The sequence below is a fragment of the Lichenostomus cassidix genome, chromosome 3 (genome assembly GCF_008360975.1).
Source record: "Lichenostomus cassidix isolate B80296 chromosome 3, HeHo_3.0, whole genome shotgun sequence".
NCBI lineage: Eukaryota > Metazoa > Chordata > Aves > Passeriformes > Meliphagidae > Lichenostomus > Lichenostomus cassidix.
The window spans coordinates 37,210,723-37,223,362 of record NC_139483.1 but is presented as its reverse complement, the minus strand read 5'-3'; the positions used below and the strand labels follow the sequence as shown (position 1 = coordinate 37,223,362).

The 12,640-nt window shown below is 40.8% G+C and overlaps 1 long non-coding RNA gene across 1 annotated transcript in view; it reads right to left on the bottom strand.

Moving 5' to 3' along the window:
• LOC146439480 (uncharacterized) overlaps positions 1-12,257 on the bottom strand; it is a 35,991-nt gene extending 23,734 nt beyond the window's left edge. Inside the window, exon 1 of the long non-coding RNA XR_014851260.1 lies at positions 12,083-12,257. This is a non-coding gene — a long non-coding RNA (uncharacterized LOC146439480). The remainder of the gene's footprint in view (positions 1-12,082) is intronic.
• Between the last annotated feature and the right edge of the window lie 383 nt (positions 12,258-12,640).

The window sequence follows — 12,640 nt, the reverse complement described above, 5'->3', positions numbered from 1 at the left end:
TGACACAAACTCTTACTCAACTTTTCTGTAGCTTAGTCCTCAGCAAATTAGTCTCTTCTGTCTCCTCTTTCACAGTAAGTCTTATCTTAGAGGAAAAAAAAGAAAAAAAAATCTTGACTCTGCTTCTCTGACCCCCACTCTCTCATTAACCTCCTTTCCCCCTTCAGCTTTATTAATATGCTTCTTGCAGCCAACATCAGATGTCCTCTCCTTCATTTCTACCCTAGACTCTTTCTAATGCCTCCTCTAGCAGTCCACAAAAAATAAAAAGGACCTTAGTGATCTCATGATTATCAAATATTTCACCCTTCTGCCTCTCTCAGGTGACTTCAACATACCTATTCTCCCTTGACTTTTATGTCTCTCATCTCCTCATTCTTCCCATTTTTTCTCTAGAAACTTCTCATTTTTTATAAACTTCAAATCTCTGATATTGTTCTTCAGATCACTTTCTTTACTGCTTCTTCCAAGTATACCTGCATAATCCCAGCCACATCAATTTTTACGATGTTTTATGTTGTTTCTTAAAACAATCTGAGATGCAGATTTTTACTGTTATTATCATCATTGGTGCTGCTGTGTTGGTGCTTTAATGTAAATTAAATTCTTTTGATAATCCACATTCAGATGGATTTTCTGTGGTAATGCAAGAGTGATATAATTGAACTAAACCAGAAGTAATATTTCTCTTGATTTCTCTTGTTCTCATCTCATTCTTCTAATAATTGTCCACACAGACAATACTCTAGATGCACAGAATTCCGTCATTAGGTCCAAAATCTAGTTTATGGCTCTTTGCTTTCCATATATCTATTTTTCTACCTTGTATATATCTTGCTCTCTGGAAATACCTCATTCCTTGTACAAATATCTCACTACAAGGTTAAGGTCTTGCTGCTCTTTGATCTTTCCATGGCACTAGGAGTACTCCTGAAATGCTTGGCAGTTAATAGGTGATCATTGATTTAAGTGGGAAGTGAGAAACCTGAATATTTTATCGGATCTGGGCCATGGTCTCCCCTTAGGGAGCTTTTATCCACATAAACTCAGAGCATCTGTGTAGAATGCAAAGGTATCTGGCTCTGCTTGAGGGATCTTCAATACAAGTACTGACAGACAATGTCTAGTTTCATATTATATGAATAGACAAGGAGAAGTCAAGTCAATTCTGCTCTCTCAAGAGTTTTACTTCATCTTTGGAGTAGAGCAAACACCAGATTTCCTCCCTGGCCCCAGGGTGACACAGAGTGAGGCAGTACCTCTGCAAAACTCTGGAAAACCCCCAAGAAGTTGGCACTGTCACTTCACAGAGCAGTCTCCCACGGCTCCTACTTTGGAGCCTACTCATGTGCAGGGCAGGGTGTGCAGATTAGAGCAGCCAAAGGCCTATTTCTTAGACACACTGGAGCTGGGTGATAACATTTTGCATTGCACCTGTTAGAAACCCTTAATTCATCTGAAAATACACCATCTCCAGCAGTAAAAGGTACTATTTGCATGCTCAGTGAGAGGCTGGAAGATGATGTGATTTCGCTCTGCATTGTGCTGGAGAGTGCCCTGACCACCAGGCTGTAGCCTAGCTTTGACTAGTGGGTAGGAAAGCACTGCCCCTCATGGCTCAAAATCAAATTTTGCCACTGTGCAAAAAGGTAAGTTACAGTTCTTAAAAAAGTCTTGCTCACACATAAATGGCCATGAAAATAACAGGAAATAATAATCTTGACTTGGTAGCCCACTGAAATTGTGGGGATTAAGGGAAAGGAAATTTTTGTTAACCGTATCATGACCTCAAGCAAAAAGCCCAAGCTGAAATATTATAAGTTTCAGTTCTTCTGAAGAAGAGGACATGGAAGACCTAAAGGCATGGGACTAACAGGTACTTTTGGTTGGAAGAGTCAGGTTTGAAGGGCATTTCTGGGAAAGCTTATGCACAATTTACAAAAGAAGGCAATTTACAGCACCCAAGGGACCCAATGCTCACTTCCCCTGGGAATGCTCACCCCAAGCTAAGAGAAAATTTAGGAAAGGCAGCTTACTCCAATGCTGAAGATGGCTATCAAGCACATGGTATACTCTCTAGCTGTGCCGCACTATGGAGTGCAGTGCAGGAACACCCAGGACAGTAGCAGAACTAGATTGGCCAAACTGAAGTAATTGCAAAAAAACAAATTCCGGTAGACAAGTAGACACCTCTGAAGGTGCAAATTGCATGGACAAAACTTCAAGAAGACAAGTTAATACAAGACAAACAACAGTTTTTCAGCTGCCCTGGCTGTTTCTCTGTTTGTGTTTTTACTTTACAGCTGGAGACATCTTTCATTAAACCCCTTCTCACAACATCCACCAGATTTCCAGCATCCTATACATAGGGTTAGTTCTGGCAGGATGTCAGTAGGATTCCAGGGGTAATATTTTCAGATAACAACAAAAAAGAGTGAAGCAATGTGTTAATATAATATTTGTGATACTATTTGTTTTGAGATTACCATGACATTTCACCAAATCCAGATTTATATTTTTCATGTTTTCTTTTTGTAGTGCTTTGGGAATTGTATTCCTCATTTTAGTGCGACCATTAAAAAGAAAATCACAAGTCATTCCCCTCCTCCATTTTGGAGGGAGAAAAAAGGCAGAGATCTTGGACTGAGGTAAGAACAATTTACTGGAAACAGCAACGAGATAAGAAAACAAACAGTAACAGCAACATACTATTAATAAAACTGCACAAAGAGAGGGTGATTTACACACTAAATGCTCACCAAGTCTGGGATGATGGAAAAAAATGGTGGAGAGACCCTTTGCCCTCCACACTTTCCCAGGACTATAAAGGAATGCTCTTTCTTCCTGGAAGCAAAAATATCCCTTTCCCCTCAGCTCCTGGAAATTACTTCAGATGGTATGGAATAACTTTAGGGTCCTGGCCACATCCACACAGCTCCAGGCTCCATCCCCTCATGGCTGCTACAAAAAATTAACCTGTCTTTGGCCTAAACCAGGCACTCTTTCTTTTAATCTTTCATATCTGACTGTTATTTTGTTAGTTTTATCAGTGCCTTATTGTACAATAAGCACTGATATATATATATATAAGCATTTTGTATTTCAATTGCTAATGCCATTCAACATAATTTATTTGTTATACTTCTTTGTGGATCATTTTTCATGAAAGTAATAAAATGTTTAAACATTAAAGAAAATCAGGCAAACCCTTACTCCATGTTTCACTGCTGAGAGTGGATTTTTGCAGTGGTAAATGCATTAGAAGCATCTAGAGAAAGTACTTGGACTCATTCCCTAGGTATTGGAGTTTCTGTAATTCTATGTCATGTGGTGAAACTTTGCTGATGACCTGGAATGACCAAGAACTGAGGCTTCAAATGTGTGTGCTTTTAGTTGCACATTTCAGGACATAGGTGACTGTCTCAGTTAGTTTGTTCCCTGAAGCATCAGAACTGTAAATTAAGCCAGTAAGACCTTTTGATGGTCATCACCTCTGAAATCCTTGCATCATTTAGACTCCAAGTGTCATGTTACTCTCTAATTAAAAACAAAGCTTAGAAACAAAACTTACTCCTGTGACAGAACTATATTTATGCTCAGGAAATCTTCCCAGAGAAAGATTCAGAGATCATAAGACATGGTTCCACAAGGGATGGATGAGATCCCAAATTTCCTTTACATATGCAGAGGAGAAACCATATTATACCGTTCGTATATTTAAAAAATGGAGATTTTTTTTCTTCATCTCAGCAAGTGTGGTCACCCATTTCTTTCTCTCCATGTCCTTTGTACTCCTGCAAAAATCAGGAAAATGGAGCAGGAGAAGCAGAAACTGGAAAGAACCTCTTCTGAGAGGGTGACATAAGGGTGGGAGGTAAGACCAGGCAGGTACAACTTGTTTACTCTCTGTCATACTAATCAGCTGCAGATTCAGGAAGACACACAGAAATGAAAAATCTTAGGGAAAATGCTATCAATAGATTACCTCAGAAAGCAAATTTGAGACTGTCTTCAATACAAAGGACCACGCAGTATCAAATATATGGGACCTTCCTGGGCACTGCAGAGAAAGCTGAGCATCCACATTCTACACAGCAATGCACACTACCAACCACATTTGACTGACAAATCCTGTCAGTGGAGTGAGAAAATCAAGTCATTTAAATGCTCATGGCAATCTTTTCAAACAGGGCAATATAAATAATTCTGGCAAAGAATACATGGATGGGTAGACAGACAGATGAATGTCTCGTGTTTCTAGAATTAATTACAAATTTGGATAAAGAAGCATTGCTTGTACAGGTGATTCCATGCTCTCCAAGCCAGCCAGTCAGACGGAGAAAACTTTTCCTTACTACTGACTAAAGAATCCCCACAAAACCAATTAAACAAACAAATACACAGAAAAAAACAACTTTTTTTTTTTCTTCAGGAACACATAAAACCAGCTTCTGATTAGAAGCAAGCCAAATGCAGTTAAGCAATGTGTGTAATATGAAGAAAAAAAATGTACCTCTTTATGTTGACATAATTAACATTGCCTATTAACTAGGACAGCAATACATTTAGGAAAAAATGAGGCAGAATTTCTTGTTCAACAAACAATAACTTGTGAAAATGAGCCAAAGGTGAGATATGAGATAACAAAATCCAAGCAGTGAATATAATATTTAATGCTCAAATTTACATCTCACAATATTGGAAAAACCATTACAGTTATTAGCGTGAAAAGCCCAAGGAAGACAATGACAGCAAGATGACACGTGACCCTCATGAGTCCCACACTGAGGTTTGCATTTTAATGCTTCAGAGCACAGACCTGCTTGATACCCAAGGAATCTATGCACTGGGAATGGAGTTTTATGTGATAAAAGACAAGTAGACCAGTGATGGTTTATGAAGAAGTGCAGAGAGCAGAAAGGCATTTGGTGGAGATCTGATAAAAGCCTGTACTTTAAATCCCTCAGATTCAATGGAGCAGAGAAAGTCCCTTGGCTGGTGTCAGCAAAGAGCTGGTGGTGCTGAGGAAGTCAAGTAGCCATTCATCACTGTGGCGTGGGAGAAGTTGTATGAAGGATGAGAAAAGCCCTCCCAAGCACCCTGAACCCGGGCAGTAATTATGTCAGGTGTTTGACCCACTGAAACCACTGTTAACCTTTAACAGAGGCACAGTTGTACGACCAAACATTCACAGTCTTAGTCATGTTTAAACAGCTTCCAGTAAAGATGACACAGGTCTATTAGAGGAATTCACACATTCCCTCGGGAACTGATGGGATTCTTTCAAGTCTTTATCCTCAGCCTTGGCTGCCAACTTCATCTTTACAGTTCTTTTCCCTTATTTTCCCTGAGAACCTAATAAATGGAATATTGTCCCCAGAGATATGATTTTTCCTACTAGAGGAAATATGACTTAGTGAGGGTTGACTGGCTTATGCTATGAATTTCCTCAATGGTTGATTTGAATACGTATATTTAAAAACTTGGCCATGAACCTTAGTTCGGGGTAGAAAGAAAATACTATTCTCCAATTATTCCTTTAGAAAAAATAGTAAATGTCATACAAAATGCATCACCAATCCCAAAGAATTGATGCATCACCTTCTCTTTCCTTTAGCATTTCTTTGTGTAACTCCTTGTATATGACCCAGGGATGCTGGGAGAATAAAACCGTCCTTCCTCACACAGGAACCAATCCTGTCAGGCCAGGTATCCTCTCTGTCTCCAAAGCTGCCTGATGCCACTGAAATCAATAGAGTTATCATAATTTGCAGCCATGGCAGGCAGTGTCAGGTCCTTCCCTTCCTTGGCAGGCTGCAGCTCTGGCTCAACACCATAAATAAAATGGCTTCTCCTATGGGCAGTGAAGTAGCACTGCTGCTGGACCAGTGAGCAGTGGGACCAGCTGGAACCCAAACCAGCTGGAAAGAGATAATGCAGGGACTCCCCCCACCCCATTCCCTCCCTCTCTCTTACACACATAGACCAGAAAAAGGGGACAAAGGCATTGTTGCCCATCTGTTGATTAGACCATTTTAATTCTTAAGAGCCAGAACCAATAAAATGAGCTGTTTAAAATAACAGAGGATCTGTAAGATTTTACAGGATTTTTTTTTTTAAAATTACTGCTCCGTCATCACCGAATAACTTCACTGTATTTAGCTGAAATCAGTGGAATTACTGCAGCACGAAATGGAAGTAATGTGGTGGTGAATCAAGTCTTTCAGGAATAAAGTTCAAAACCGGGGGTGTAGGAGATACCACAAATCTGACTTAACAGGAGTGAAGCAGACACAGAAGTAAACACAGTCCTTGTAATTTTCTAGGTGAAGGCACAGTGAAAACTGTGGTAGCAGTTTGTCTTTCTCCACTTCATAGACTGGTATTTTAAAGCAAAATGAAACTAATGAAGTTAGTCACTATGTTCCTAGGAGTTTTTTGAAGTAAGTTCTGTTTACAACATTTATCTAACATCAGAGACCTTTTAAGGTCTTTCAAACAAGATTTCAAGTAGGTAGACTGATTTTGCTCCTTCTCCTTCACAGGCTTCAGCACTGTTATTTTGGCAGCATCTTTTAATTTTCTTGTAAAATTCAAGAAAATGCTTCTCACAAAAGTACACTGGAAATTAGCACCCCTTATGTGTATTTTCATGAAATCAAGCTTACTCTGTAGCATCTGATTGATCCTATATGTTTTGGCTAGTCTTTATTGGTCACCTGAATTGTGCCTCGGGTACCTACAAGTAGTCAGAGTCACATTTTTCCTGCAATACTGCACCACATTCAGAATAATCTTGTGTCCAGTTCCCCAAAGACATCTTTATGATGTTTTAATTAAATCCTGACCCCGCAGCCATGAAGTGTTGATGAGGAGTTCTGTTATGCAATAGAAGAAAAGTTTTGATGGTGGCACTGTGGGATCACCAGCATCAGTACATCAGCTGTACTTTGGCAGCCAAATGCAATTTCTGGGAGAAAAAATGTGGAAAGGCTACCGCATAAGAAATTCACTTTTAAAATGAGCAGCCCTGTAAATGACTAGACCTTTTAAAATGACCAGCCCACTCAGCCATGGCGAGTGGACTTCTCCTAAGTGTTCTCCTGAGAGTGGGGGTCTAACCTATTCCCCTTCCTCCAGCAGGGTTTGCTCCAACAGTTTCCTTCATACAAGCTGAGCAGTACCACTGAACATCTCAACAGACAGGGGAAAATTGAAGGCTTACATCTATTTCTTAGCTCAATGCTTAACCAAAGCCTGCTACTATCCTTGCTCCCACTCTTTCCCTGCAGCCATGAGGTATAGAGCACTGCAGGCAGAGTTGAGCAGGCTTTAAACCAGACAGCTTGTATACCCCTAATGGGTGAAGCCGATATAGCATGGATCTGTGTGAGCTGCTTCAGCCAAAGGTGCAATCCTTGCTGCATTCTGCTGCAGCTGCACTGAGCCTCACTAGAGCTTGGTATTGTAAAGCTAGCTCATCTGTGCTACCTACAGTAGTAAGGTAAATGACTACTACTGAATGTGGTATGTTCTCCTAGGGACATGGTTTAGGGGTGGACTTGGCAGTGTTGGGTTTATGTTTGGACTCAATATTCTTAAGGCTCTTTTCAAACACAAATGACTCTATCTTATGATTCTATATCGCACAGAAGTCACTGAAGCATAAACCAGTCTTCACATTTCTCTGCATGTCCCTTATTACTACCATCAAAAAGCCTATTACTCACTGTGTCTTGTGGTGCTGAAGCATACTCAGCAACTTCTCTGCTATGGCAATCAGACCCCAGCTAGAAACTGATGAAAGATCTGAGTCCAGCAACAAGATCTTCAGAATGAGGAAAGAAGGTCCTGATATCATGGGCTGGGATTTTACACAAGGCCCTGGGCAATTTATGACTGCTAAATTTCATTGTGTCCTGTAAGAAAGGAGGGGAAAGAACCAGGAGGGAAAGAACTTGGTGAAATGTCAAGCATGAGTAGAGACCTGATAAAACTCCTTCTATAAAATTAATTTGGAATAACTTTGGGTTTCATTTCAGTGCAGAGAGGAGATTAGGGTCAGGGTTTTTTTTTCTCTTCTTCCAAATTGATGCTGTGATTCCTTCTTACATTTCTATAATAAACTTCTATGAATTGCAATCAAATAATCACCTGCAGGATTCAATTTTATTGCCTAAGTCAAATGCATCATCTTTACTCCAATTTAGGAAAGCATTACAGCCATGTGTAATAGTCCAGACCTTCTAAAAAAAATAAAGAGGCAGTCATTTAATTTAACAGCAAGGCTTTTCTCCATCAAAAGGCTAGATAAATCACCATAATCCAGGTTATTCTTAACTACAGTATACGGCATAAAAAGTTCTATAAATACTAATGCATGTGCTGAGGTTTGGAAGTTGCTATCTCCCACAGGCTGTATGTGCCTCAACAAAAGAATCGAGTACTAACTCTGGAAGAGGAACTGAAATATTATGACACCTCAGGCATAATCCTTCCCCATCACCTTAGGATACTTATTGAGGAAGTGAGTTCCAGTTTGAGATTCTTTATACCTAAAAGGGTTCAACCTCACAGCTCCCACTTCTGGAAAGATACTTAGCCATCTCATCTAATATTATGAGCAAGCCTATGTTTTGGAGGCCACCAGAATGTCACTTAGGCATGAAGTGCCTTTTGAGATGAAGCTGCACTCATGAACTCCAGCACTGACACTGACCTAGCCATCAGATGTGTCCTCCTCATGAACTGAGTCGAGAGAATAGGGAGAAAAATGAATAGAAAAAATGAATTTAATTTTTATCCCTGCTGGAAGATTTTTCCCCTTAATATGTGTGATATCAAGACAGTTTTCAAGGTAGAAACACAAAGTAATATTTTGTACTGCCATGTAAAATAAAAGCTCTTAAGAGGTTGTTTGAAGAGCTGAGTCAGTGTGCAGTTCCCTTGCTTCTGGCTCTCAGGCTCGAATCAAGTTCACAATGGCCAAAGATTGTGCCCTTGTGAAGTGCTCTAAGTGAAGGTCCTGACTACCCCTAGGTCTAGCTGGGAAGGCCTACAGGGTCACCTTTTGCATGTCAGAAAAGCATACTGTAACATCAGGGCAATTCACTTAACAGTTGGACTTGATGATCCTTGTGGGTCCCTTCCAACTCAGAACATTCTGTGATCCTAATGGATTCTGTGAGCTATGCATTGATCAAGTGGCTCCTCCACTCTGGCACACAGAAATAGTTGTTTTCTGAGAGTGCCATCAAAGACTCCAGATGTGTTTGGCAGCACCCAGGATAAATGCCTGATTCCTTTCATCCCTGTTCCTTTCACTTTGGGTGGAACAGGCTCTTTGTCTTGTTTAAGCCCCCAAATACAGTGCAGCGTGTTTAGACCATAGTCATTCACTCAGAGCACACACCTTAGATGATCACAGCTTATTTCATTTGGAATGGAATAAATCTGATCCAACAATCCCTTTTTCACTTTGTAGGAGAAGGATCTTTGTACTTCTATGTACTGAAATCTGAAATGCTCACAGAGCCCCGAGGACAAAGCATCAGATGTCATCAAGAGGAACACAGGTTAACATAGGCTGCCATCCTTCATGCAGTACCCTGGCTTTACTAAATCTGCCAGTAATGCCTCTAGCACCACTGTAGAAATTTCCTCTGCAGACAGAAAGCCCATATTGGCCACAAATATCCACCCTGAGCTGGTAACTTTCAAGATTTTTCCATGTTTCCAGGACTGAAAAGGGGGACATATCTTGCTTATATATCACTCAGTTCAAACCTTCAGGAGGCTGTTCTTTTTATACTGCCTCTGTTCAGAATGATTTTGGTGCTTTCGAAGTTGGGCATTAATTGTTTCTTAATAAGATATCATCATAAAACATGCAATTTAGTGCTTCGTTTCTTCCAATTTCCATATAGGAATCTGACTCTGTTAAATTTGAGCTTTAATCCCCCTGGCCCTTCATGTAACTGGGGCTATAGACTATGAAGGGTTACCGACCCATAGCAAATAAATTAATAAGCTTGTGTAATTATATTTGGGTCATTTTATTTCAAACCATGAAATCAAAAGCTCTGTTCACATTAGTGCAGGAATTGCTCTAACTAGCCACTGGGGCTCCCTTGATATACCATCTGCAAATGCAGCAAACTGGCACGTGCTGGACAGAAAGTATCCAGGCTCATAGATTGCATGCATGTTTTTTTGTTCCATTACCTTTGCTGGGCATCAGCTTTGAATCCAATTTCTATCCATATCCTGTCTCAAAAGAGTAATTCTGCCTTACATCATGATCTTTGTCTTTTTCAGTCAACAGTTGCTGAAAAGTCTCACATCACCACCAGGTAGGTCAGATTTTTTGGCCTTCAGCTGCCTTGGGGTGCAGTGCAGAATGTATTGGCACAGCCACCAAAGAGGACTCCTAGAATGCCTAGAAAGCAGGGCTGTGCTTCTCATTGGAAAACAGGTTATAGCACTGTTGATTATCCCACTTCTCTTGGCTTCCTGTGCATCCTATTGCATTCCTATGCTAGAAAGATGCTCTTTATGACAGCTTGAGTCATTGGAGGTTCTTACATGGCTCTTCTTGGCTCCATTTCACCTCATGATCACCTTAAATTGGAGGCCTGAGATTGCACTGCTGCTGCTTGCATTGCTGCTGTCCCCAGGAATCCAACTGAGCTTGAAAAATAGTTCTAACCTCTATACCCTTTGTTGAGGTCACATGAGATGAAGCTGGTAAGGTTATCTTCTAAGTTACTGTGATCATCACAATGGCCACCTTGGCATCCATCATGGAGAGATGTCCATCATGCACAGCACAGAGTCATGAAAAGGCTTCTTCCTGCTCCTTCTGTATGCTTAAAAGGCCAATACAGGACCGTCATTCCATGTATTTCCCCACTGCAGAGACTCAGAGAATACTATTTCTGTATCCTGACTAACAACAATGTGGACAGCCTGTAAATTGACTGACCACCTGGTATCTCTTGAAAAAGTAGCTGCACACAGCTGGCTTGTGAGGTAGGCCAGCTGCCATCTACAGCTGGATGTGAATTGCCCATACACACCACTGTGAGGAAGAGGAGGAGCTTGAGAGGATCTTAACTGAGATAACAGAATTGGAATTTGCTCCAGAATGGGAGATTAGTTCACTGCATTACTTACAATACATTAGTAAAAAACTAGTAGAGACAAGCACCTACAGATGCATGGAGTTCACAAAGTTAGCAGGGCTACATGTGAATATGCATGAGTAACACGGCAACTTTTGGACACTGAGGTAGTTCATTGGTGGCTATAAAAGTGACAGACCTTATCCAGCCTCTGCATTATAAGTCTCAAAAATGGTGGCTTCTGGATGGTAAGAGGATGCACAAAGGGAAAGGTCATGCTGTATGTGCCCTGTGCTTGTATACTTTTCCTAACTACTTATCTGCTGGTAACCCTGTCAGCCTAGTATACTGAGCTAGATGGCCCTCTAGTCTAGGAGAAGAGTTCTCATGTCCTTCTAAAGGAGGATCTACGGGGAGACAGGTTGCAGTAGCAGAAAAACGACATCTTTCCCAGCTGCTTTACAGCAGAAATACCTCAATTCTGCCCTTAGTAAGTTTGTTGAAATTCCCACCCGCTGCAGTGCAACTTGAAATTGAATTGTGGAGGGTAGACCTTCTGGAATTCATATTTCTATATGCTTAACATAACCTGAGAAAGTTTACTTATCTGGAATTTCGGTTTCAGTTATTTCATACAAGGATGATTTTTAGCAGATGTAGCCATTTTATACTTATAAAATTAGCAATGATTTTGGCACAGGAGGTTTTGTGTGCAAGAAAGCCACTGAAAGAAAATATGAATCAAAAATGAAAGTAAATCTAAGCAGAAATGAAAGCAGCTGCCAGCTTCCAGCACAGCATTCCAAAAGTTTAATTGTGTAGTCATCACCCTTTTAAACTTAAACCGTACAGAGTTTGGCAAGAGAAAAACCAGAAACAACAACAAAAAAAGATCTCACAACACTTTATGTCACATTAAAGGACACACAAAAAGACGACTTTGCAATTTAAGTGATGACCTCCTTTGAATATCCTTTCCATTTGTGTCTAGCTCTTCCAAGTACTGCACATGGGGGATGCTGGGTCCATTGCAGACATGGTGGACCATCCAACAGGGGGCAGCCAGAGGACAGGAATGACCACCAGAGACTGACACCCCCTCACTGGAGAGCCCAGAAAAGGAACAGTCAATCACCCTACAAGGAGCGCCTGCTAGCTAGTCTCTAGACTGATTCATTAGACAGACACCTCCCTCCCTCCCTGGCTCATCATTTCGTTATGACACAGGAAGATGTCAGACTTTCATGGGACAAAAGGACATTCTTAGGAATGCAAAGGACTGAAATATCATCTCATACCCTGGCATGCTTCCAGGACACCAAGGATGTGTGGTCTCCTTTATCACAAGTCCTTTTTTGGTGCTGCTGCATTTTAAGAGACTAGTCTGACTTAAAGACGATATCAAGTTCACCTAAAGTAGCCCAGAGGATTTGCGTTTGAAAGCCATCCAGCCCAAGCCTTACCAAACTAGCCCTTCTGCAATCAGAAACAGAAAGAAGGATCTTGCTTGACAGCGG